Here is a 27,028-nt window from a genome sequence, read left to right as displayed (position 1 = left end):
TCTGTTATATTGTACATATGAACTTTGATTGGCTTTTTCTACAATTTGAATGATATCATGATTCTATTATATATTCTCTACTAACTGTTAGCCTATGTGTTGTGTTTGTATTGTTGTAATCTTTTTTAAAACCACAGGCTAGTTTCTTAAAGCATTCCTCTCTATCCCCCATCCAGGCAAGCATGATCAGAGTTCAGGAACACATTCCAACCAGGCAAAAATACTCAAGAAGGGTGCAAAGGAGGGCTAGTAAGGGGTATGTGTCCTAAGGAAAGGCTGTATGGATGGCAAGGGTGAGTGGCCTGGGAAGACTCCTAATGGTCTGATAGAGAGGCCTGGGGGAGTTCCTTTGGCTCCCTGGCATGGGTGCCAACTTAAATAAAATATTGTGGGGGCCCAGGTAAAACGCACCCCACATAATTGATCACATGATGCAGTGCACACATACAATTTAAATAGGAATGCCCATCAATTTTGTGGGTGTCCAGCCCCCTCATTTTTTTATTGTGGGGCCGGGGCCAAACCCCCCACAGCCCCTAGGAGTTGGCTCCTATGATCCTTGGTCAACATTGTTGATTGCCTTTTGTGGGGACACTAAGTCCAGGTACCTTCACCGGATAAGATGGTCAATGCTTTCAGAATGCATTTTGCAAGTAAAGGAGGATGGCGCAGTCTCACAGTTTTCCACTGTGCAAGTATGTTTTTGGGTTGGCTTCAACAGGAGGGCCATAGTTCAGGGATAGAATTCATGCTCACTGCACTCAGCATCCTCTTCAATGTGCAAAGCAACACCACACCCAGTACGTCCTTCCTTGTCCTTCCTATATAGAGTTTATATTCAGAGACAATCATGGCCCACGGGTTGTTTCCATTCCACCATAACATTATTATTTATATAGTACCCTCAATGGCTTGCTGCAAAGTTTCAGAAATTAGAAAGATAGGTCCAGTCATTAAAAGCTTAAAATCTGGTTAGACCATGGCAGAGATGGGGAGGAAAAGGCCAGAATAGCAAATGACAGAGAAAAGGAGGAGTGGCAAATCAATTTATGTTAATATATGCTCTGTTTGTGATGTGTTTGTGTGACAGAGAGGAGAAGGATAGGGGTTTGTAAAAGGTAGGCCAGTGGAGTCCAATGCAGGTTTTAGAAAGCTACATTACTAATTTTCTTAGTGGATACAACTATGTGTCTAAATCATGCTTAACATAAAATAGACTCTCTAATCTATCACTGTTGTGCTCACAGCAATAGAAATCTCCATTGTAGTCCATTAATTCTGCTGCAACGAGTGCAAGAAAAGCAACAACCTTTAGGATGCATTAGTGATATTGATTGATCTGTCTGTATGCATTACTTGAGTATGGTGTCCTTTTTCCAGGAAATACCACTTTTTATCATTATATGTGCTTCTCCAGTTAAGATTAATAAATGGATTCAATAACAGCTTAGTGTTTTCTTGTTTTTAAAAAGCAACCCATTGCGTTGACATTTCCCTTTCTTAGTTTTAGCCCAAAGGTGAACATTTGGAAAAAGTTTGGAAGAAATTAAGCTTTTACTTAAAGTTATGTGAGGCAAGAGAAAAACTTCTTCCCACAATGCAAAATAACTGCCAAGAACTTGCTCACAAATCTTAATTATGACTGAACTTGGAAAGATGGTGGAAAATGGTTGCACTGAATTTTGGCATTGATTTCTAAATTTATTAAAATCGATGCCAGATTTCTAGCTGGTAAAATACCAGATTTGTAGCCTTTAAAATACCCTTTTTATTTTTATTTTGTTACCTACCCTGGGAACAGGAAAGTGATGAAGGACAGGATATTAACAACAACAACAACAACAACATGGTTTTCCTGTGAAAGTACTCTGTTAGTGCAGTGTAATCCTATGTGTGTCTACTCAGAAGTCATATTAAGTTCATCAGGACATTTCCCCAAATAAGTATGTATAGGATTGGAGCCTTAGAAAAGCCCTTTGGACTGCTGCAGATGCCTATCCCAGGAGGCTATAGAGTTCTGTTGAACAATGTTCAAAACAAAATAAAAAATTCTTTCCAGTAGCACCTTAGAGACCAACTAAGTTTGTTCTTGGTATGAGCTTTTGTGTGCATGCACACTTCTTCAGATGAAGAAAACTACTACTGGAAAGATTTTTTTATTTTGTTTTGACTATGGCAGACCAACACGGCTACCCACCTGTAACTTGAACAATGTTGTGAGTCCAAAACACCACTAGGTATGTCAAAGGTCTGTGCTCTAGGACAAGCGCTCTCAACTTTAAAAGAGCAATTACTTTCAAATAATCTTTAGACCTCTCTACTACCAATAAACAACAAAGCAAAACAAAACAAAGAATAAATAAATGAGGAGTCTCTTCTTTCTCCCCTCATGACGTTATTTCAAATAATAGCATAATAAAAAGGGAAAGATCACAATATATTGTAATGCAAATTCTAACAGCTATATCTTACATAATTTTAGAAAATATCCTTCGAAGACATTTCTTGCCCTTTTTCTGGCAAAATTTCTGGCAATTTTGAATTTCTGCCTTTTGTTGCTCTAAGGACCCGTCCTTTTAAGCAGATCAAAATCAAATCCAGCTACCAAAGGACCATAGCATCCTTGTTAGCCTGAAGTCGGTGTTGGTAAAATTCCAGGAGCACACAATGATAATAATAGTGTCTCATATCCTTTTGAAGGAAGACTAGACAGGTATGGGTGTGCTGTCCAAAAATGTAAGTAAGATATGTCAGGTGACCACTGTGAAAACAGAGCTACAATTTCTAGAGGGGTTTAACAATCCCTCTTCCCAAGGAACTCTATGAGAAGAATAGGGGTCCCATAACAACTCTCAGCCCCCTTAACAAACTACTGCTCCTAGGATTCTTTGTGGGGAAAGCTTGACTATTAAAGGGGTACTTTAAATGTATGCCACGGATGTCGCCTCAATTAGCAGGCTGCCCTCAAGTGCTGGAGGGCACAGCCTCATCATCAATGGTGAAGTAAGAACCAATGGCCACTCTGGTTGGTTTCAGTACATGGAATGGAGGAGCCATTTTGTACTTTGCCTCATGCTACAAAATATACTGGGTTGGCCCAGATGGTTTATATTACACCCCAGAGAATAACATAGCAACATTTTCATAATTTCTTTGTGCATATGTGTGAGGGGGGAGGGGGGTGGTAGCAAGGCCCATATTTAAGTTGCCTATGTTTCTTTAAGTATCTTAATGACACAGATTTACGTTAAGAACAACCAGAAGAAATAATGCAACATTATTTGTCATTATGTATAATTTTACATACATCGCTTGACTCTGAATAGCATTTAGAGCTCTAGAGAAGCAATAATGGTAGGGTTTGGTTATTCATCTTTCATCCTAGGAGTTTACAGCCATGTGCTGAACATACCATTTCTGTTTCTGAGTAGAGTGGTATCTATGCATCACACTATTCTGGTGTAGTTAGAAGGGCAGGAGAATCACTATAGGTTCTTACTTTAACAACTGTAATACCTACAAAGAATAAATATTATATCTTGAACTCCCACCCTGTGAAAATTATACTGACAAAATAATATATTTGCATATAGAAAACAGAATATTAGGCATGGTCAGCTTGTTCCACAAAATTATAGAAAATGTAGGTGATTTGGGGGGGGGGCTGGTTCATTCCCCCCCCCTTATACTGTATATACTATCCCATTGCTGTTCTGTTACTTCCATTATATCAATCGGCCTTTGCCCCATTTACTTTAGGGGAAGGGCTTCAATCTCTTCCCTTGAGATTATCCTTCAATTTAATGGTTCTTTCACCAGCTAGAATTTCTTTCCACAATACAAAGCTTTCCACATCCAAATCACAGCACCCCCCTAACAACATAGTATGTTTGTAGTATGGAAGTACCTTTGGAATACTATTCCTGAAAATTTCTCCCCTTAAAAAAATCCATATACTAAATGCCGATATAAAATATTTTACACACACACACACACACAATTTCAATGAAAAAGGTTCATGAAATTCCATAACTATAAAGTATTGCTGCTAAGGGCAATATTTTTTTTAAAAAAGGATTGATCTTTTTCAATTCCTGTACCAAATCAATCCTTGCACCAAATCATTCTTTATGTCAGAGAGAATTTCAGAAAACATTCCCTATAATACATGAATGCTCCAGAATCTGTAAGATGTAGGCATTTCTAATCTCAAACTATCTCTCTGTTTAAAAAAGGCAAACCACACACACTGCCATCAAGAATATGACTTAGATGTCTCAAACTCTTTGTGTATACCACTGTTTTTATTCAATACTTCTTGTGAAAATAAAGCACACCCATGTGTCTCAGAAAAAACCACATAATTGCAGTGTACATAAAGACTGTCAAAGCTCTAATTTTCAATATTCTAATGAATATCAAAAGAGTCCAGCACTTCTGACTTTGACAAATTGCAGATGAGATTTTATTCATTAAGAGGACTGCTAATGTTTATTTAAATGCAATTTACTGTTGCATTATTGATTAGCTCCTGCAAAATTATCTTACAAGGAGCACGTGTAGCAAGAAGATTTCAGGTTGAGAAAGGATTTATCTAGGGAAGGCCTGTAGGCTTGATTTAGGCCCCAGGACATGAGAGTTTTAATTTATCTGGAAAGAAAGGCCTGGTGGAAGGTTTGCTTTGTTTGCATTTAGACAGCAGATGAAAGGGGTTTTGATGTTGAGCTGGGAGAAAATGGCTGCCATTCTTGTTATTCATACAGAGAACTGAGCAGAAAGCCGGGAGGGTGGGGGAGAGAAATCTATTACAGGGGGCAAGATTTTTTTTTTTAAAAAAAATCTTTCCCCCTCCTCCAGTCATTTTCTGAATTGGACTGGATTCAGCCTATTTCCACCTAAAAGAAAACAAATAGAGAATTGGTTGCTTTTTATCTAAAATATCTATGTTTAAGAAAATCATTGACATTGCATTTCTTATAGTCTTTACATTTTGTGAAGTATATTTGGTCACAATCATAGTGGTGGTGTTCTGTCTAGAGCATATTAATGGAATTGTGGATTTGGCTTAGGAAATCCAGATGCAGCCGTGAACTTCCTGATGTGTAGAATTTATTAGATCTGGAATTGTGGGTGTAAACCTGGTGTTGTCAGTGTCATCTGTCCACATCACAGATCCCCACCAACTTTCTAGTCAATGCAACTAGTTCTGCGACTTGTCATGTGCTTGCAAAAGAGTGACTGAAGTTAGATCAGGGAAATTGAGAACTATCTAATGATGATTGCAGAACATTTTAATACAAGCTGACACAATAATCTGGTACCTCTTTCTGACTTGGCATCCTTCTGATATGGTACTGGTGGTTATCACATAGCATGACATGTAAGAAATTGATACTGTATCCAATGGTGTCCATGCACGAGTAGAATGAACCACTGCTCACACAATGAGATTTCACCTTCCTCTCCTTACCCCTGAAGCTCCTGGTGCACCCCCGATATCTGTTCTAGAGCGTTGGGGCACCTTCTGAAGCAGATAAGGGGAAGTGTGGGTTGTTGTAGGGAGGTGGATAAGAAATGGAAGCCATATTGTAGAAGTGCTAAATTGGATTCTTCCCATAGAGTTGAGTAGAAGAATCTATGGTCTACATGTTATTATTACCCTATTCCAGTTTTGACATATAATTAACTATGCCTCAGCTGTGAATCTCACACTTTTGAGAGGACCTATGCACATACACTCACTCACACTTTCAAACAGATACAAAATCAAGGCAACCTCAACAGTGGGAAGGCATGATGAACCATTGACTAGGAAACACAGCTATGTAATAGAATGTAGAAATGTGATTCAAAGAACAGAATATAGATAAACTAGTATTCTTTGTTGTTTCTCTCCATGTGTGCTGATCTGACTTTGTTTTGAAGAATCGAAGTGTTTTATTTATGTACGTATTTATTAAATTTCTGTACCGCCCTTCATCCAAGGAACACAGGGCAGTTTACAATATATAAACACCAAAAAGCACAACATAGTAATAAATGAAAACAATACTCCCCAAGTTAAAAGGCTGTAGATTGTTTAATTAGCTAAAGGACTGGGACAAGAGGAATGTTTTTGCCTGCCGACTACATATATGTAATTAAAGCTCCAGGCAAGTCCCCCCATGGAGAGCATTCTACAAGTGGGGATTAAAGTGGGGAGTACTACCCTCTGGACCTCTCAAGGAGGAAGCACATGAAGAAGGGCCTCAGGTGCTGATTGCAGGATTCAGGTTGGTTCAAATGGGGAGAGGTGGTCCTTGAGCTATTGAGGTCCTGAGCTGTAGGGAGCAGGAGGAGGTACACTCTAGGAGGTGGAGGCAGACAAGGGCCCACAACCTAATTCTGGCCAAGTGGGGCACACTAGTTCTGGGAGAAGGTGTGTGATTCCCTAGTTGGAATAGGCTCTGAACAGGTGAGCATCACCTACCTCATCAAGCCCAAATGATGGAATCAACATGCAAGGTATCAAAGGGAAGCAGAGCTGAGGTGCTGTGTTTGCTCAACTGCCCATGTAGATAGTCCTTGGCTGGGATGCTCCAGGACCTCCGTGGGACTCTGCTTCAGGTTTGATGCTGGACTGTGTTTACTGACTGCTGGATTTTGGACTTGGCTTATGTGGATTGACCTGGACCATGTTTCCTGACTGTTGGACTTTGGACTTGACCTAGTGTATACACCAGTGTATACACTTGCTGCCAGGTAAGCCAAGAGATCAGGACGCACATCTATTTGGTCTAGGGAAACACCCACTAACAGTGCTTTAGTCTTATTTGCATTGAGCTTCCGTTTTTTGGCTCTCATCCAGACAACCATCCAGCACATCCACTGCTACACCTGCAGGTGTAAAGGAGAAGTGGAGCTCTGTGACATCAGCATATTGGCATATTGCTGACAACAGACTCCAAAATTCCAAATAATCCCACTGAGTTGTTCAAGCCATTTCCTGGCTTGTTGCCTTTCCATAAGCTCTGGAGTATACCAGGGAGCCAAACAGGTTCCAAAAAGCATGAGAGGGTACTCAACAGTGATTGTGCCAGCAGCCCGGGCCTTTTGGATGGTCCAGAGGTTGGCCAAGGCTTTGACAGGAGCACCATCATATCAGCTGAAAAATCCCCAGAGCCTCAGCCTCCACAGGCATACTATCCTAATAGGTCTCCCACCTCTGTAGAGGGGGAAAGATGCTGAAACAGGAAGTGATCTGACCATGACAAGGGACTGTTGTCAATATCCCCCACTTCTGATCACCCTCTTCCTGCCCAGTTGAGATAACAAGGTCCAGAGTGTGGTCTGCCACATGCATTAGGCCAATGACATGTTGGGACAGCCCCATGAAGTTCTCAGCCACACCATAACCGCTCACGTTGGCATGGATGTTAAAGTCTCTCCCCCCCCCTCCAAAAAAAATCAGCAGTCTGGGAGCAACACTGCTTTTGAGACCAGCTCAGGCAGGGAGACTGCTGGCAGCGAGACAGGTGGTAAACCAACAGAATCCCTAATCTGTCCCAGTTGCTCAGTGCTGGGAACACACACTCTAAATACCCCCAAGTAGTCATGAACTGAGGTGGATAAATCTATATCACAAATTTATGGGTTGTATTCAACTAAGTCCTACTCATAGTAGATCCATTAAAATGAATGGACCTTAGATAGTCATATGTATTAACTTTAGTGGGTCTACTCTGAGGACGACTAGCATTGAATACCACCCAAAATCAGTTTTATGCCAGTGTAATTTGGCTTTCATTTCTCTTCCATAATGACCAGAGCTTGTTGTGTCATCCAAACCCAGCAAACCATGGTTAATCTGAATTATGATTTATTTGAAACAAGACAACTGGTTTATGAAGTTGGGTATTTCAACAAACCATAGATTACCACAGTTTAGGATTTGAACCTAATGCTAAACCATGATTATATGAAATTGGAAGAAAAACTTTTTTAATGGCTACATTGGAGGAGGAGGGGAGGGGAGGGGAGTGCATGAGTCTGAGACCTAGTCTTGTTCTCTTCTGTTTATAATGCTATTGTTATTAACTAGTCTTTTTTAAAGACCCCAGTGCAATAGTGTAATGCAATTGTGAAATCATATTTCTTAGAGTTTCTTAAAAATGTTACTTTTAAAATTCAAGTCATTTCAAATAAAAAGCACGTAGCACCCAGAGAGGCAACGTATTTGATATTACATGTTTTTGAATTAAAGAGAAAATAGTTATTTGGGGTTTGTGCTGTTTTTCATTAACAGTTTCCCTTAGTGATGGCATATATGCATTATTTCCATTTTTATGAAAAGGCATCCTGTAAATCATTCACATACCCTTTTCTTTGCCTGGAAATAGCCTCCGATGAAAATGCTGCCTTTAATGTCAAATCAAGGAGTAGCAAAGCTTAGCTGGAGTCTCTGTTCCAAATTCTGGTGTAAGTCCAGTGAGTTCAATGGAATTATACAGAGGATAAATCAGGCCCTTCATGTCTAGCAGGTATACTATAAATTTAATTTCATGGCAAACTGAAGTCTATTACAGAAAATCACAGAGAACAGCCATCTCAGCAAGGCCATCTTTCTTTTTTATGGAGTCTTTTTGTGTGTGTTTCTAGCTTTCGCAAGCTTTGTCTGCACCTGCCAATAAAAAGATGCTTTTTTTTGTTGGGAGTACAATGCCGACAAATTAACCAGCAAACACATTTCCAGTAGATGGTCACAGCAGTAACTCAGGGAGAAACTGATGGGCCTGTTTTAACTTTAAGGGAGTGCACAATTTTACACTAGTTGGCAACTTCTTCTAAGCCAGTCAGCTCTGCTGCTGTGAATTTCTAACCATTTCACTTTAAGAAATTGGGGTGGAATTAAAAGAGTGAAGCATAACTCAAAAATTGCTTACCTTGCCCTGATTTCAAGGTAATAAGTCTGGATGTTCTGAATACCCTATGGAGAAACATGGAGATTCCTGCCAAGTAACTTAATATTTGGTACCTTGCCAGTACGACCTCTGACTGCCCTGAGGATTGACACTGTCCCTTTCTGTCTTTGCAGAACTAATTGCTTATTGAAATGAAATTAGAGCTGCAAATCAGCGCCCTGTTGTGATTAGAATCTGTTTGAACTGAATCTTGCTGCAACACTGTAAATTTAATCTCCATCTCCTCTGAAAATCACCAAATTTATGTTGATTCTACCGCACACACAAGGACTACAGAGGGTTGTGCACCATTTTATTGTAAAATATATTATGCAAACAGTTTGTGAAAAGGGCAGTGCTTGTTCTATGAGCACACTTATAGCTCAGTTTACACCAGAGTGGCATTAAGCTGTCAAACTCACAAATGCAATGCCGTGAATGTGCTGTGGTGCTATTTTAAAAATATTTTGCATCATCATGGGCTATTAAAAAAAATCACTGGCATTTTTACTGTAAATATTAGGTGGGAAGAAGCTGTAGCTCAATGACAGAGTGCATACTTTGCATGCAAAATGTTCCATGCCTAATTTGTGACATCTTTAGCTAGGGCTATGAAAGGCTTGGTTGAAAACCATGGAGAGTGGCTGCCAGTTATAGTAGATCAGGAGTAGCCAATGCAGTGCACCCCATACATGTATGTTTTTGGGCTGCAACTTCCACCATGCCCAGCCAGTATGGTAAATGACCAGGGTTGCTTGGATCTGAAGGACATCACATTGGTTGTTGCTGGTGTAGAGAAGTACTGAGATGGTGTGATGCAAACTCCTGTCTTAGTTGACCAATCAAATGAGTTTTAGTCGATTAACCAGCTCAATCTTCATACATTTTCACACAAGGTTAAAATCTATAGACCTAAAAGAAAAATTGTGCATACTTTGTAGTTAGATGATGGTCATGTGATAGAGCTGCTTAAAACATCTGCACTGCCTTCCCATATGCTACAAAGCTAAGTTCAAGGTTCTTCTATTAATGCGCAAAGCCCTGAACAATTTGTGCCCTTGATACCTTAAAAACCACCTGGATTCCTGGATTCAAGTTTGATTACAGAGATCATTCAGAGGACTGCTGGTAGTTGTCCTCCATGTTTCAAAGTCTGATCGGCTTCAACTTAGAAGTCAAGCATTTAGTGTCACTGGTCCTCCCAGAGATCTGGCAGCAGAAGCGCCAACTTCTCATGATGATAGTGGGGGCCTGATACGATGTCCTGATGTCACACATGTGGTGTGATGAGGAGCCAGGGGGCAGAGACGAATATCCTCTGAACATTGAGAGGGACCAGTCCCCTCAACCCCCCCGAAAGTGCCTTGAACCCTAGGAGCAGGTGCCTACATCTGGCAGTCATCCTTACTGCTGTCAGACATCTCTTAATGACTTTTAAAATGCTGACAGGCCTCTTCAGTTATTTGTTATTTTTAAAAAGACGAGCCAAGCATTTTTATGATTATGGTATTATTGTATCCTATGTTTTGTTTGATTTGCATATATTGTTGTTCACCACCTTGATATTTTATATGTGTGGACAGTATGTAACTACCGTATTGTTATACCGGTAATTAAATGATGCACACATCTATAGCATTGTATTAGATGAGACAGTACTCTCACCTGCAGTTCTTACAATGTTTTAGTTCCTCGTGTCTGGATAAGTGAATTTTCACTTAGTGAATGTTGGTAAAGTGGGACCTCCCATGTCTTCTTCACTAGCTTATCTCTCTTATTTGCTCCAATTACATCTCTGCATTCCTTCCTGTTTCCTGATTCCATGGAAACTAAAGAGGACAAGCTATCAAACTATTTGTACCTGTCCCAGAGACAAAGAATATGCAGAACTAATTAAGTGGGCAAGTGGGCTTGCATCCAAATACAGGGGCAAATGCCTGCACCCTGATCTACACACATTCTGTAGACTGGGTGTACAGTGACTACATGCAAACAAAATGTTTACCAAAAAGTCTAGGAAATACATATAGATAATGATGGGGGCCTAGATTCATCCTCCCACTTTCTGTCATGTGCCTTGAATGTCTAAATAACTTTGGGTTCACTTAGGAACACCATTATTTAAAACATTGAGAATAATTCCCCCATTAACCATCCATAGCATACTTCACAGTGTTTTGCTATAAACATTTGTTTAGACCGTTCTGCCAAAATGTACTCAATACTAGTAAGAGATCAGGCTGGTCTGCCCTTTTTAATTACTGATTGACTGCTCTTATATCAGCACAATGGGTTTAAAAATACACTTGGAATAATAAGGTGGTTTCAAGATAAATAAAGGTGTCGCATAGCGATAAGGGAAATGATGGCTTTGCCATTAAATGCCATAATCTTCAAATGAGGCAATCTTGGCTATCTGATCAAGATTAGGAGACTCAAGAGTCCTGAGAAACTTTATTGAATGCTAATTGCTAATGCTGGAGAAAGAAGACGTGTTCTGAAAGGTGGTGGGTTTTTTGGGGGGGCAGTAGGAATTAGTAGTATTGCAGACTCAAAGATGGATCATCACAACATGGCTGCCAAAAAAAATACTCTTTGTCAGTGAGTACCATCACAAAAAAGCACTGGGTGTGGTAACTGCTACAGTGTGTGCTTTTTCCAATCTCATGTTCATGTGAGATGAGCCAACAATGCACCTCCTCCTATGCCAACACTTGTCCAGTTTCCAGAGTTGCAATAGGCATAGGAAGAAACTACATTGATGACTTCACCCATGTGACCTCTGACTGGAGCAGTGTGCAAATGGACACTCAAAATTCTCCACCCTATTTGCGGACAGAGAACCTGATGCGGGGACTGTGTTACCAAGTTTCTCCAAGGGGGAGGAGTAATTTTCCAACAGTTCATCAGTGGCAGCATTTTTCATGCTCCACAATGACATGGACATAGTCTTTTTCCAGGGCATGGTGTATGGGGAGATGAGTGGTGGTGGTAGTAGTATGGTGGCCACCACAAAATGTGTTGGAGGATATCTGAAGAAAACTCTGCAATGTGGTCTTCCTTTTGTGGGGTCATGGAAGGGGTAGGGGGGAAAGTCTCATTTTTTCCCTGTAAGGTATCTTTTGGAAAATACCATCGTAGCTCTGTTTTGGACTCATTCCATTCTTACAGCAGCATGGAGAAGATACCCAGTGCAGTGCTTCCAGTGCTGCTGAGGGCAGAACATTTGATAAATGTACTATGGAAAGGATCAAAGTATAGTTCCAAGGTTGAGTTTTGGGTGGGAATCAGATACACTGATGGCTTGGGAAGAAAATGTTTTAATTTTTAGATGCTTGTCTCAGATCTCTGCCAATTCTGTGAAGGACTGGAAATTTTAGCTGCTTAAGTCAACTGGGGGATTTTTCTAACCTAGGGGGGGGAAATGACTGGCTGTATTGCCTCTTGGAACTATGTGAGTCCCTTTTGTTTGCCTGACAAGAGGATGGTGAGATATATTATCAATATGTGTTTGTGGATGGTGGTATAGAAACCTCTTACATTTGCATGGATGCAATGTATCCTACTGTACAGAAGTAAAAATCACATCCATTGCTCCACCCTCCTCAGTATGTGGGCCCACAAGGGTTGTCCATGAAGGTAAGCAGTCTTCTGGCTGAAAAAGGTTCTCCCCAATTAAAAAATCTGGAGATGCACCTTCCCTACCTATGTGATAGCCATCATTGTTTAGCTGCATAAGGGTGTGCCTTCTGCTAACCTGCCAAATGGGTGTCATAGATGCATACTTCAAACTTCTTGTATTAATCTGTGAGTGAGGGGAAAGCAGGTCATGGCAGGTTTATATTTATTTGACATAAGTTACTGGTATATACTGCTTACTAGAACAACAACAAGAAGATCTCTAAGCATTTTACAAAATAAAAACTAAAATGTTCATTAAAAAATAATAAAAACTGCATTTTAAAAAATAAGTAAAATCAGTCATTTTCTAAAACATTTGCAGCAGTTGCACAAGAGGCATCAATAAGTGCAGATTAAATGCATAAAACAGTGTGACAGAATAACTCGGACCAAGTTACTTTCTGGAATTGGAGCTTATGGCAACCAATCAATTTGCAATAAAGTAGACTTGAAAATGCAGACTTAGATATAAAATTCAAAGTTCAGTTTCTTCCCTGAGATTGTCTCCTGTTGAGATTGTCATTAGTTGGTTTTCCTTCCATTTCCTAACAAGCAATGGCCCTAGGCACACACACCTTGAACTGCATATCACCTAACCGTTAATCATTCTGACTGCAGTGCACTAACTTTACATTATTAGGCGAATTCAGCACTGATTGAGACCCTCTAGTGATCTTGATGGAGTACAATCTATTGTTTGCAGCACTTGTCTTAACCACATAATCACTGTGCGTATTTACACCTTACCATTTGTCATTATAATTAAAGAGATTGAAAGGACCTGGGTGTGGTGGAACAGGATGGGGGATTCAGATACAGGAGGACAGGGTTCTGCTGCTGAAATGCTGTTTATAGGTATGATACAACCATTTTTATTTACATTTTCCCATCTTTCGATAAATGATATGATGCCTGCCTGATAGGTTTGTTCTGGATTTTAAAAACTGTTTGCCAAACGCTTTGAATTTACAGACCTAAGCCCACTTACCTGGCAGCAAGACTCATTGAATTTGACAGGACTTACGTCTGAGTAGACATATAGAATTATACTAAGGTTTTCAAATGAAAAAAAATAGTAGCACTGCAAAGATTAACATCTGTTGTGGTGCAAGTCCTTTTTATTTCAGCAAAAAGATTATCTTAGCAATAAGAAACAATAAGTAAAAACTGTAGCTTAACAATAACTGAAAGTCATTGTATATAAATCTTAATCCACGATTAACCCTGGCATAGAAATTCAATGTAGAAGTAAATCAAAATATTATGGAAAATATAAGCGAACATACGTTAGAAAAGCACAATTGATTCATTCTTTTATGTTCTTCCAAAAGAGAAAAATAAGAGGAATGAAGACAGGGAAAATAAAAGAACAAAAATGAAGAGGAAAAAAAGGTTGTCAAATTCCTAATAAAGCATGCAGCTGAACTATGTCTTGCATCTTATTAGTCCAATAATAAAATAGATGCCATTTCTGTGTAAATGTTTTCCCTCTCTCATGATGTTATTTAGTTTAACCATACTGACTAGATCCCAGGTTGTTAGTGTGTTCTGACCCACAGAAAACTTAAGTCACTTTGTCAGATGTGTGAAAGGGCCCAGCATCACATTAGATGACGAGTATATGACAAAGTGGGCTCTGGCTTGTGAGACTGCCACCGTACATTTGTTAGTCTTGTAAAGTGCCACAATACACTTTCTTGCTTTTGCCACAATAGTCAACATGGTTATCCCTCAAGAAACAGGATAACATTAAACTGCAGTAAATGGGAATAATATTGGTCAGTGGGACTCCAGCAATGGCTTCTGTTTAATTTAGAGTAGGGTGGTTCAATGCATGGCCTTCAAAGCCTTTTTTATTTTTTGGCATCCTCAGCAACTTTTGATCCTTCCCCTAGCCCTTGCACTGCCTTCCCAAAGGGTCCTTGAGTCCTCCCTTCTCCTTCTCAAAGCCTAATAAGCAGTTTCCCAGCTTTGGGAAGGAGGTGGAACAGCTTTAGGACCCTGTCAGAGCCCTCATGTCTTCTTCTCAAAGCCCAGTGCCTTGCTAACAGGGCCTGCGTGTCCATTAAGGCGAACTAGGCGCCAAAATGGAGGGGGCACTGGCCAGACTTGGGCGGGTGGGGTGGGGTGGGACAGGCTAGCAGCAGGTTCTCCACTGTAGCGGAGAGGTGCTGCTTGCCCCCTACACCACCCCCAGCTCTCGCTAAAGCAGGCTTTGGCGGGGGGCGGGGCGGGCGAGCAGCAGCTTCTCCGCTACAGCCTCTCCACCCCCCCACCTCCCGCTAAAGCAGGCTTTGGCAGGGGGCGGGTGGCGGGAGGCGCCAGAAGGTGGTTTGCCTAGGGCTCAAGAAACCCTAGCACCGGTCGTGCTTGCTAACCTAAATTTGGTGAGGCAGTATGAGGGCTGGGGCATCAAATTTTGGCCTAGCTCCCCACCCCTAACAAGGTAGTGTGTAGCCCATAGGTTCTGTGTTGAAGTACTCTTGTGGCTCACTTGGTGTGAAAAGTTGGAAAGCCCTGATCTAGAGGGTGATTCAGTTCTATCTTCTCAATATTTTTTTAGCTCTAGATGTAGTAGCTCTTACCCTGACTAACCCTTGTGGTGGAGAAATATCCTTCCAATCCACTTAAGACTTCAGTATACAGTTAAGATCCGTATGCAGCAGAATTCATGAACGTGGTTGTGATTTGTTAAGTGATGGTGTGGCAGAGCTTGGTTCAGCAGTGCCTCTGTCCATGGCAGAAGAAAATGAAGCAGGAAATGGGGATGAGGAAACTAGAAGACCCACTTCCACCTCCCCATGGCTGTCATAGAAACAGCCCAGAGGACATTAGAGGGAAGTAGGGTATATGTCTGCTAGCTTGAACAGCTAGAAAGGAACACCAAGGAACCAGCAAACTGTATACATTCTCCAGGGCTTCAGAGGCAATGGGGTTAGAACTCTGTAGGTGATTCAGATGGGAGAGGTACTCTTCTTTTTCCTATTGAATGAGGAGCAGGTCCTATTGTTTGGGAAGGAAGAGCAAAAGGGAATTCCAGTTACTCCGGATTGCACCTCTGATGAGTGAGCAAAGAAGTATTTCTGTGATAATGATGCTCATCATAGCCAAATATTCTAAACCTAAAGTCCACTAATCAATCACTCTTTAGGGTGAAGCATAATGTTCCCTTGCCACATACACACACTGATATAGCATCATTCCCTCTATGACATTGTAGGACATGGTACTTGTTTGTCAAGGTGAGCTGGGTGCTACTGTCAAGGACAGCCACTTTTGATAATTGCTGCATTCCAGTGTTACAGGGAAAAATGTTTAATGCCACAGAAATGGATGGAGAAAGTAGGGCATTGGCTGGACAGAGGGCAATACTTAATCACCCTCTTGCAGACTGTTTTTTACCACTGTGGAGCCATTACAATTTCTCCTGAAAATTAGGCAGTTAGAATCCTGCAAAGTTAGAATTGGTATTGATACTCAGGATATTGTCTTGGTAATTCTAGTGAATGCTACACTGTGTAACTGGCACTGCAATACATTCTTTTAAAGATCTGGCTGGTTGCCAAAGTCACACAAGGTTGAAATCCCTAATGGACACAAGGTTTTATTTAGTGAGCAAAGCATTTCAGTGCATGTATACTTTCACACATATCACTGGAGGGCCCACTTAAGAATGGAAGTGGCTGCTGGATTCGAGAGCATTATTTGTGATCATCCCCAAATGCACCAGTTAAAATTAGTCATATTCTTTCCCCATTCAAACTCACTGTGGTTCAGGCAATGCAATGTTTTTTGAAACACACACATCATGCCAGATCAGGTCATCTTACATTAGGAATATAAATACTATTTTATCAATCCATATTAATTTAGGTATTAGTCCAGCCTTTAAGGATAACATGGTTTCCCCCTACCACTGCTCTTCATTTAAAGCAGTATCATAGTGCTTTAAACAGTCATGGCTTCCCCAAAAGAATTCTGGGATCTGTGGTTTGTTACGGATGCTGAGGGTGGTTAAGAGACCCCTATTCCCTTCAAAAAGTAACAATTTTCTTTGTGGTTTAGCAATCAATCCTTCCTCTTAGGGAACTCTGGGAATTGTAGCTATGTGTGAGGAATCAGGTCTCCTAACAGTTCTCAGCATCCTTATCAAATTCCAGGATTCTTTGGGGAAAGCCAAGACACTTTAAAGTGGTATGATACTGCTTTAAATTTATAGTGTAGATGGGGTCTTAGAAAATGAAAGCCCTTATGGAATTAGGCCTGCTAGAAAAATATGCCCTTCAAAACAAACCACACCTTTTGCCCTAGATGAGGAAGGATTGGTTGGGTGGGGGACATAGGTGTGCAGCCACATGAATGTACAACAACACTGAGAGGGGAGGAGCCATTAAGCTATTTAAACCCACATTATTCCTCTTCCAGCCTCTTCAGAATTTTGGAACCTGCCTACTAATAGCACTTGGTGGGGCAGAGTGGAACTACTGCACCTGACTTCTCAGTACTGTGTGTCACTTCCGGTGATTGAGAGAGAGAGTTGAGACAATGGGGAGCTTGGTGGAGTGCAAACACAGCAGTATCAGATTGTCTCTGTAGCTACACCTGCACCACACTAACTTCCCCACCGCCCTTCCCTTCCCCCTCTAGGTAACCAGCAGTGATGTGCAATGTTGGGAAGCCAGATCATCACCTTCACTTGCATAATGTGCAGGTCTTTAGATGAATTTTTGCCCTAGTCCTGTGGTCAGGTGTTTTTCTTTACTGTAGTTGAGGATGGGTTGAGGACAGTTAGAGTGTGTGTGTTTTAACTGGGTTGAATGATCACATATGACAGGAAGGTAGGTAAAGGTAAAGGGACCCCCGATCACTAAGTCCAGTCGCAGACGACTCTGGGGTTGCAGTGCTCATCTTGCTTTACTGGCCGAGGGAGCCGGCATTTGTCTGCAGACAGCTTCCGGGTCAGGAAGGTTAATAGGTCAAGAATGAGTTGATGTATGCACCCCTGGTGGGTAGTAGGCGTTTCCTGAGGCTTTGTTGCTGTGGGACCCACAGCAGAATGTTGAGTGCCTCTGAAGCCAACCCGAATCACCTGATCCCAGTTGTGGGGTCCCAGTAATGGAGGCAGCTCCCTTCTTGCCTGAATGGGTGAGGCTAATGGCAGCACATCTCAATAAACAGGGACATGCTTGCTCAATACAGGTGAGTTGGTATAAGCAAGATTAGCTTCCTCAACTGTCACCATCCTCTGCAGAGTACATATGTTTGTAAATAAAATGTGGTCCTAGTTCCACCCAGCTACTTCTGCCTTGCCTCTTTATTCCCACCTATCTGCTGTTTTTCATTTTTGTAAAGCACCTGGTATGCATTAGGGAGGCATTTAAACACACGTACCCCTGCAGTCTCTATTCATTGCACAGGAAAATGGGATTAAGTACAATATCTTACTCCACAGAAATAATATTATGGGAAGAAATCTTTATAGACCGTTGGTGGTTCTCATCGAAACAGACCAACAGGGCTATTTCCTGTCCTCTTGGAAGTTATAGAGGGGATGCAGTTAATGAAGAAATTACCATGGAAATAGAGTGAGGAACAGGGGTGCCAACTTGAATAAAATATTGGGGGGCCGTAAGCCCCATCCCGCATAATTAATCACATGATGTACACACACACCATTTGAATGGCAATGCCCATCAACTTGGGGAGCAATATTTTTTGGGGGGTTGCAGCCCCCTCAGCACCTAGGAGTTGGCTCCTATGGTGAGGAATTTAAAACAACAATAACCCACCAGGTTTTTAAATGCATCCTAAACAAGTGGTCTAGGAGATGAATTCCATTGATTTCAATGGAAGCTACTTTCAAGTAATGTATTCAGGACCAGGGTAGCAGAATATAATGTCTCTCTCTCATCCCATTGACTTTTGATACAGGTGGAGTCCTTTATGTTCTATATCACAGGTCACTTTCACTGTATATTGTCAGCCTGGAGTCCTCTCATTTCTAGATTTCATTTGCCATCCCTACAGTTATACACATTTTGTTATTTTAATCTTTCCCCATAATTAAATAGGGAGGCAATTTCAGTGAAACAGTAATAAACACTCATTTGATGAAAAATGGCTCCTCTTAATGTATTGTAAGTAAATGATTAATAGTAAAGCAATTTTCTGTTTCAGCTGAAACTTCAGCCAACTACTTCCATAGCTTTTTAGAAAGTTATATGGTTGTCTTTTCATTTTTTACAAACATAGCATATCCATGTTCTATACCTGAAAAACAGTTTACAGATTCTGTACTTTAAAAAAAAAGAAGAAGTAAGAGATGAAAAGGAAAGAAGGCTTGATAGGTCTACATTAGCTCATTAAATACTAATATACCATTTCTATTTTACATAATTTAACATGGCAAACTATAAAAAGGTGAAAACTGCAATCCCTAGGCATGCGTTTAAAACATCCTCATTTAGATGCTAATTTTGATTCCTGGTGTATGGCATGGTGTTATTTTTTTATAAAAAACACCATTAACAAAGGGGCAGATTACTTAAAAGGCATTATTAAGCCAAATATGTATGGGTTTTCTGATACCAAGTGGCCTTTTATGACTGAATACAACTGCTAAGTAGAATAACATGAAGAAATGTGTCTGAAAAGTAAACATACAAGACTTATGAAAAATAATATTTAAATGGAACATATATTGTACAGGTTAAAAAATAAATAATTTGAACAAGCATGTAATACTTATTTAAAGTGATTACAGACCCTATGATCCGAGGAAACTTTGTGTAATAAGTAAATTATGTGATGCATCCAACACTGAGGTAACAGTGAAACAAACTTCAAAAAGCTTTGAATAATAATAATAAAATAATAATAATAATAAATAATAATATGCCTAGTCCTGTGTACTAATAACCCAGCACTGACAGAAGAGTGAAATGAGAGGTAAGGAAAAGAAAAATAACAGGCAAGTGCAATGTCTCCTGCTGAGACTGAGCTCATGACCAACAGGAAGGATAATATTAAAATGAAAACTGCTCAGACAGAAAAGACAGAAGAACATGTTTTGTACTGAATTAAGCCCATGAGAACTTCAGATAAGGAACCTCATGGGCAGCATAGTGCAGAAAGAGAGGAGCAGGGAAGCAAAGAGGGAGGTAGTTTTTTTTAAAAAAGTATTAGTAACTCCTATACTAGCCTTGCAAATTGGGCTTTAAACTCCAAGGAGTTTAAACACTGCTTTGTGAGGTTCACTGTGGGAAACTGCTAATAAGGAAAGGGTGAAAATAACTTTGGTACATACTCTGCACTTTGCTCCACACATGCTGATGTTCCATTGACACCAGCACTGCTCAACAACCTCTTTCAGATGATAAGACATCTCCCAATTCCATCTTGCACAGGTCTTTGTAATCTGAAAGATCGCCATCATCCCAATCACAATGGTTGTGGCATGTGCAAATGGGTGTGCTGTGTTTATTCAGAATTTTAAAAGTTTCCTTTTTTAAAAAAAATGAACCACACCATCCCCATACCCTTTGTAGAAACTGTAGGTTTTGCATAATCTACTGGAAAATGTTTGTTTTTCAATTAGTCGTCACATAATGGTAACAAGGATAGAAACAGCAAACATCTGGGCTGGTGCCAGCCAGCAATGAAATCAAATTAAATGAGATGAATGAAAATTAAATTTGATCAAAGTCTTGACAACTGTTTTGTGCATAAAATATTGAATAATTCTGTTGCCTTTCACAGTATCATTTTTAGTTCACCTTTTAGGTAAGGGGCAAACCCCAGACAGGAGGTCATTAATTTTCCCCATTCAGCCTCCTCTCCCTCTGAGCCTCTAGAATTAATAGGACTGCATATTAATCAGCGGCTTATAGTTCTCTTTACAGAAGAAGGTGGTGAGAGAGGGACAGCCTCTATTTATGCCATTAGCTTTCATTGACAAATAAAGGCTGTTCTGCCTGCTGGGCTGTCACTTAAGATGCCTGGTTACAGCTGAGCCACAGATACATTTGATATTTTATGCATTTACAAAAGGAGGGAAAGGGTAAGGTGGAATATGCAACACAGACAATGCAGAATTTAGCTGCATGCAGTGAATCCGTTCCTTGCCGGGAACCAATCTTCAGATGTCAGTTATCCATATTGCAGAATAAGCAGCCGTTCCAAGGGACTCTCACACAGCTGTAAGCAGGTTTAAGATTAAAACAGTAGGGTGCAAACCATGTTTTTACAGACTGTCATGCAGTAACATCTTCTATCCCCTTTGATAGCTACCAAAGCGCTCTTTGTAAACCCCTATGATTAATCCCCCCCTTTCAAAAAAAAAAGAAGAAGAAAAAGAAAGAGAGCATCAATGGGAGTGGATGCGTTAATTATTAAAGATTGCTTATGTCACAAGAAGAGGAACTTTGGGAGTAGATAGAGAATTCCTTATCCCATTGTTTTGCAAAGTTTATCACAAAACAACAACAACACATTTTAGTACACTGAAGTAATTATAGAAGCCTTTGGAGTTTGTTGACTTCCACGGCCACCCATCCTATTTTCACACCTGGATCAATCTCTGTCATTTCCTCACCCCTCATCTTGTCTTGATAACTCTTTGTATGGGCGCCAGTTCTATGTTCCATGTGGTCCCTGGCTCAAGCCAGTTTCTAAAAACAAACAAACAAACAAACAAACAAACAGTCATAGTTGTAGCAGCAGTGGTGGTAGTAGCTATAGGAGCAGTAGCCGCAACAGCCACTGTAGTCACTTTGTTTTCTATTTTAAAACATTTATATTCCACTTTGAAATTAATATTAAAGGTTTTGCCACTTTTGGGGGAAGGTTTGCACGAAGAAGGCTATACGGTTTGCGCTTAGCAAAGAATTCCACAACACTGGACCTGCTTTAAAGGAGATTTATTTAGTCTTCTCATAGGCTGGAATCTGAAGATGGACCACATCAGAAGGTCTTAAGAGCCAGTGGGAAAGGCATTCTCTGAGCCATAAGAGCAGGAGCTGGTTTGGACAAGTGCCCTCCCCAACCCCGCTACCCCAAAATGGATCTATTCACTGACTAGGTGTTGGTGAAATATCTGTCAACATATTGGAGCAATGCTTAGTGAACATCACACTAAGCAAAAACATGGCCTAGGAGGAATGCAGCATGAGCATGTACCTCAAAAGTGGGCACCTGGGGAGAAGATTGTGGTTGCTTTGCTACTCTCCTGTTGTTTTGTTGCTGTGCAACCCCACACTGCTCCATGGCTTGGCATAGGTTCGTGATTTACTCTCTCCAGACTAACCAGGAACCATAAGCAAGGTTGGCTCTTTGTTTACTGTTTGTGGCTGGAATAGTTAAACCCATGCTCAGATGACATGCTAACCCCAATCATGGCATCACTCAGCACTGCAGAAAAATGACTAGAGATGTGTAAAGTGGCGTCTCCTCTTTGGCAGCTCATGAATTCATGCTAAATTTGCCTTAGCACGATATGCAAACAAGCCTGTAGTCTTTAGACATCTGTAGATTAGATACATATTACAAGAAGTTAGGAAGTGGCTATTTTGAGACACTGATAAAATTCTGTAAAACTGTATCTGAAGCTTGGTTCCAGACACTTGGTGACTCCCTATGGAATTGCCTGTGTAAATGTGTGGGGTTGCCAATGCACATCGTATCTGGAAGGGGGCATGTGAAGATACCTGGTGTTTGGACCATAGCACCCTCATATTCCATTCTCGAGGTGGATAAGGAACCTGTGTGTGATTTTCCTATTCCTGATTGTCCTTTGAAGAAAGCTGTAATCATGCCTATTGCTGCCTGGAACAGGATGGTGGGGAACTAGTCCCCGGAACCCGACCATCCAGTCCACTACTGAACTGCTAATTAGTGTATTCACTGCTTTTAAGGGGGCTTCACAAGCACAGTCCAGCCAGAGAAATGTAATTTAATATGTCTTTGATAAATGTCTTTGATTTTTTTTTTTTTTGGTCTTTAATACTCTAAATTTCAATAATATATATTTTCTTTGTGGCCGGTTTTTAACTGAACCAAATCTATTGGGGGCTTTAAACGAAACTGTTCTAGTTTAAGGTTTCAGTCATGACTGTACCTCAAAAGTCCAACTTTCAGAGGGGACAATCCAAGGAGTCTTTCTCCTACGCAAACTCCACTGACTAAAAGGAACTCTCATTGAAGCTGGATTTGGGAGATTACACATCCAATAAATAACACCTGTGTGTTTCATATTTTCTATATTTTCTGAATCCAAGATTCAGGTTATCAAAGAATTTAACAGGGATAGTAGGATGGAAGGAAAGATGAGGGATAGAATTATAATAAATAATGATGATTGATGATGATGATGAGATATTTCTTAGTTTCTTACAGCCCAATGAATCATCTCAAAACTCATGGCACAGAAGCCAAAGCATTGGCAGTTGCCTCGACTGCAATGTGAAAGTATTATGCAAGGCCTCCTTTCTTTCCTGCATCCTTTACGGACTTTTGGACCTATTAGGAATGCAAAAACCAGCTTGTTGCTGCACCGGAAGGAGTAAGAGGTAAGACTAAGGATTTAATCAACCAGCCAACAAAGTGAGGAGCTGAGGCTTAGGCTAGCATTTGCACCCTACTCTTTGATATAGGGTTAGTCAACATTGTGCACACACCCACACCCAATGTTTTTGGATTACAACTTCCTTCATCTCTGTCCATTATCAGTGCAAGCAGGGGCAGATGGGAGTTGTAGTCCAACAACATCTTGAGGGTACCACATTACCCCCTCCAGTTCCTATTAGATAACTGTTATCTAGGAGGGCCACACTTGGATGGCCTGATGTTTTTGTTTTCACTATAATGCAACTGTGGAGAGGCTCCAAATATAAGTAGCAATCTAAGTGGGAATGAAGATATTTGCTTGTTCTCCCCTGTTCCTTTTTCACAATCATAAAAGTCCTCCTAAAGCTGCTTTTAGACCTCCGGAAGAAAAAGTACAATTTCCTGTTAATCCATACTTTTGTCAACAATTGAGGCCAGAGAAGTTGCAGCCTCCCCCCACTCTCAACTTCTGGAAGCAATATGAGCACAATTCAGGTATTCAGTATCCATAGGTACTGACTATGTGAAGGAGCCTCGGGTACTTTCCACATACATAGAATTTGCAGCACAGGGACAGAAACCTTGTCTTGGAACCCATACACATATTAAAGAGGCCCGTATGGGTGAACAAATCTGCCAGTTTCTCTCATTTTTTGAACACCAAGTTCAGTTTGCCACATGCCCACATCAATTTGGTAATTTATTTAAGTCCTCATGAAAATTCATCAACATTTTGTTTCTTTATAAAACTATTTCCATACAGGTGCTGTATGGCATATGAATATGCTAAAACATAAAATACCATAATATTGATACAGCAAAATCCAGAGGGGTACCACATTGGGTACCTATGCTAGTGCACATTTCTCTAAACGTGTGCACATTTTGGAGTGCAATTTTGTCTAATATGTACATTTTTGCAAGCAATTATGCTTTATATAATGCATTTCTCATTGTGTTCTTTTTATTAATATATGGTTTTTTTTAAAAAAATGTGCAGTTTCCTCGAATATGCACATTTTTGTACACATATTTTGGTTGGAGAAGTGTACTGGAAAACCTGGAGAAGAGCAAATATCAAAATGTTTCACTCATAGGTTTGGGAAGTACAGATTAGGTATATTCACATTACCATACGAACTGGATGGATTTTTTCTCCCACCCTAAGTGGTTCATCAGACTAACACCAGTCATGTGTTGGCTGGGGTTATGGCTGCCATGTATACCATTGAGGAAGGAATGGGGCTAGTCTCATGCATTCCTGCAAGTCCCTTCATGCTTTCAAAACCAGATGCCTGAATAGGACAAAAGTGAAACAAGAAACATTGAGAATGTGGAATTCTACTAGCATTCTGAAGTGCGGACACAGTTTTAGCAGATCTTTGCTAAGGCATTTGGTTTCAGGACCGCCAATATGTGTCATAACTACCATCACCACACAGAATAGTGTTATATGCGTTCTTCACCTACAGTTTTTGGGAAGCAGTAGGTCTCCAAGAACTTCAGAATGAAAGGTAGCCATGGACAGAGATAGATTAGTATAAGGAAAGCATGATTAATGCATCTGTATTAAAGGAATCTTTATATGTGCAATTTATCACATGAATATGGTCTCCATGTGATATAATTTAACACTAATAAATTACGGTGGGAAGGTAGCTATGAAATTGTGTGATGGTGATTGTGGAATTGGTAATAAGGATATATGATGTTATCACTTGAGCTTTGGAATGAAATGAAGGGATACAGCAAGTTAGCATGCTAGTAAAACTGAACAATGTCTTTCATAAAGTATTTTTGGCCCATTTCCTTGATGGCAATGATTTTGAGAGTGTTTCTATTATAGTTTAGCTTTGGCTTTGAATTTACCAAGATCAATTTTAGGCTGGTGGTGGGATTGAGGAAAGAAAAATTATTTTCCATTTTTCCTCTCAACCTTTTAAAGGAAATTGGAAAAATATATATATACAGTAAAGAAATCAACCCTCTTTATTCCTGCTGGCATTTTGACCTTAACATCTTTGGCAACAAAGGCACAATCCAAATAATGTCTGCTCAGAAGTAAATACTATTGAATTGGGTTAGGATTGCAATCTTAGTCATGTGTAAAATAGACCAGTTGAAATCAGGGGGACATGTTTTCAATAGTTTAGGAGAATATGGTTTTTCAGGTAGGCTGATCCCAGGTCATTTATAGTACAGCACAGTATCTATATTGCATGCAGAAGTTCCAGCGTTCAATCCCTGGGCTGGGAGCCCCCACTACTTAAGACCCTGGAGAGTCACAGTCATGGTAGACCATGCTGAGCTTCATGGGCCAATGGTCTGACTCTGTATAAGTCAGCTTCTTAGGTTCCTGTATGGTTACCCCACATGGTTTCTGTCTGTTCTTTTCAGTCTTTCACCAGAATACATCTGTTTCATTCATATTATAAATGGTGATGAAGAAGAATGGATGGTTAGTTCAGTTCATAAAGTTAGAAACTAAACAACTTGTCCTTCAAAGTTTAGCCAGTTGATTTTGTGTGCGAGGTTTTTGCTTGCCCCTCTATAATTCTTTGTTCGGAAATATAAGATACAATGCTATAAAACATGATAGTTATTTTAAAATGCTTCAGCTATCATGTTCTTATATCTGTTAGAAGCTGTCTAGAGTGACTGGGGAAACCCAATCAGATGGGTGGGGTATAATAATAATAATAATAATAATAATAATAATAATAATAATAATAATGTTACCTATGATCATTCCAAAAAGTTCCATAAGCAACCCTTTAAAGGAGTACCTGTATTAATGATTACCTACTGATATTAAGATCCAAATCTGCATCAACTTCTATAATATTTAAATGTGATGAGGCATAAAAATAGACTCATGACATCAGCATTTCATCCTGTGAAAAGATATCCCACTGCATTATCAGAACAATACATGGTTCCATAGACTATAACCTGCAGTGCTGAAAATTATTCTTCTATATGGTTTAGGTAATCTACACTGCCTCCAAATGTTTGGCTAGCCTTGTTCTGCAGAGCGGATCATGTTTGTGCTTATCCAAAGATTTATATGTAAGTTGACTCTGACAAGAGTGTCGAAATTTATATTAATTGTCTACCGGTTTTGTCAGAATGTAGGCATGCCCTTGAAGAAATTTGTTGTCATTGTACCGAAACGTTTCTATTCCACAATAAAGAACATTTTAAGTAAAAATGGTTGCCGGAAATAAGCATCCAATTATCTCCTCCACAGCCCCCTGCCCAACTCTCTGTCTACTTATTTTGGTCACAGGACAGTCCTATTCCCAAGTAACACAAGGTGAGCTAGGGCTGCACCTAAAATTGCCTATGTCAGCAGAGCCTAGAGACTCAGGCATTGCTTTTATAAACATGTAGTTTTAATACTTTATTCTTTTGCTATTTTTTATGGATGGTTATTAGCCACCTTGTGAATTTTACAAATAAGAGCAGCATACACATTTCATGAATAAGTAAGTAAGTAAGTGAATGAATGAATGAATGAATGAATGAATGAAGAGTGCCTTCTTCTTACTCTTTTCCCCATCCCAAGTGATCCACACAAAGACCATTAACATGCTATAAGCTCCTGTTGTATGGACAACCTAGGAGAAATATCTCACTCTTAATGCCTATGGATATTACATCCAAAGGAATGAGTCCATGAATCACTATAAAAAATAAAAATAAATGCAAGTTGTTTTGCACATTTATGCTCTTTTCATCCATTGACATTTGTACTCAGAATGAATTTCAATTCCCAACCTTGGGTTGATAGTTTTTACTAAAGA

The 27,028-nt window shown here is 40.1% G+C and overlaps 1 long non-coding RNA gene across 3 annotated transcripts in view; it reads left to right on the top strand.

Moving 5' to 3' along the window:
* LOC117050023 overlaps nucleotides 1–27,028 on the top strand; it is a 253,172-nt gene that overhangs the window by 47,986 nt on the left and 178,158 nt on the right. Inside the window, exons 1-2 of one of the 3 annotated variants that reach the window (XR_004427044.1) lie at nucleotides 23,016–23,185; nucleotides 26,211–26,291. The exons of 1 other annotated variant lie outside the window; for it this stretch is intronic. This is a non-coding gene — a long non-coding RNA (uncharacterized LOC117050023). Of the gene's footprint in view, nucleotides 1–23,015; nucleotides 23,186–26,210; nucleotides 26,292–27,028 lie in introns of those variants that run through there. One more of the 3 variants, XR_004427043.1, reaches the window with a different exon arrangement.

Source organism: Lacerta agilis, chromosome 7 (assembly GCF_009819535.1).
Source record: "Lacerta agilis isolate rLacAgi1 chromosome 7, rLacAgi1.pri, whole genome shotgun sequence".
Lineage (NCBI taxonomy): Eukaryota > Metazoa > Chordata > Lepidosauria > Squamata > Lacertidae > Lacerta > Lacerta agilis.
The sequence above is the reverse complement of the archived record's forward strand: the minus strand, read 5'-3'. Positions and strand labels throughout refer to the sequence as shown.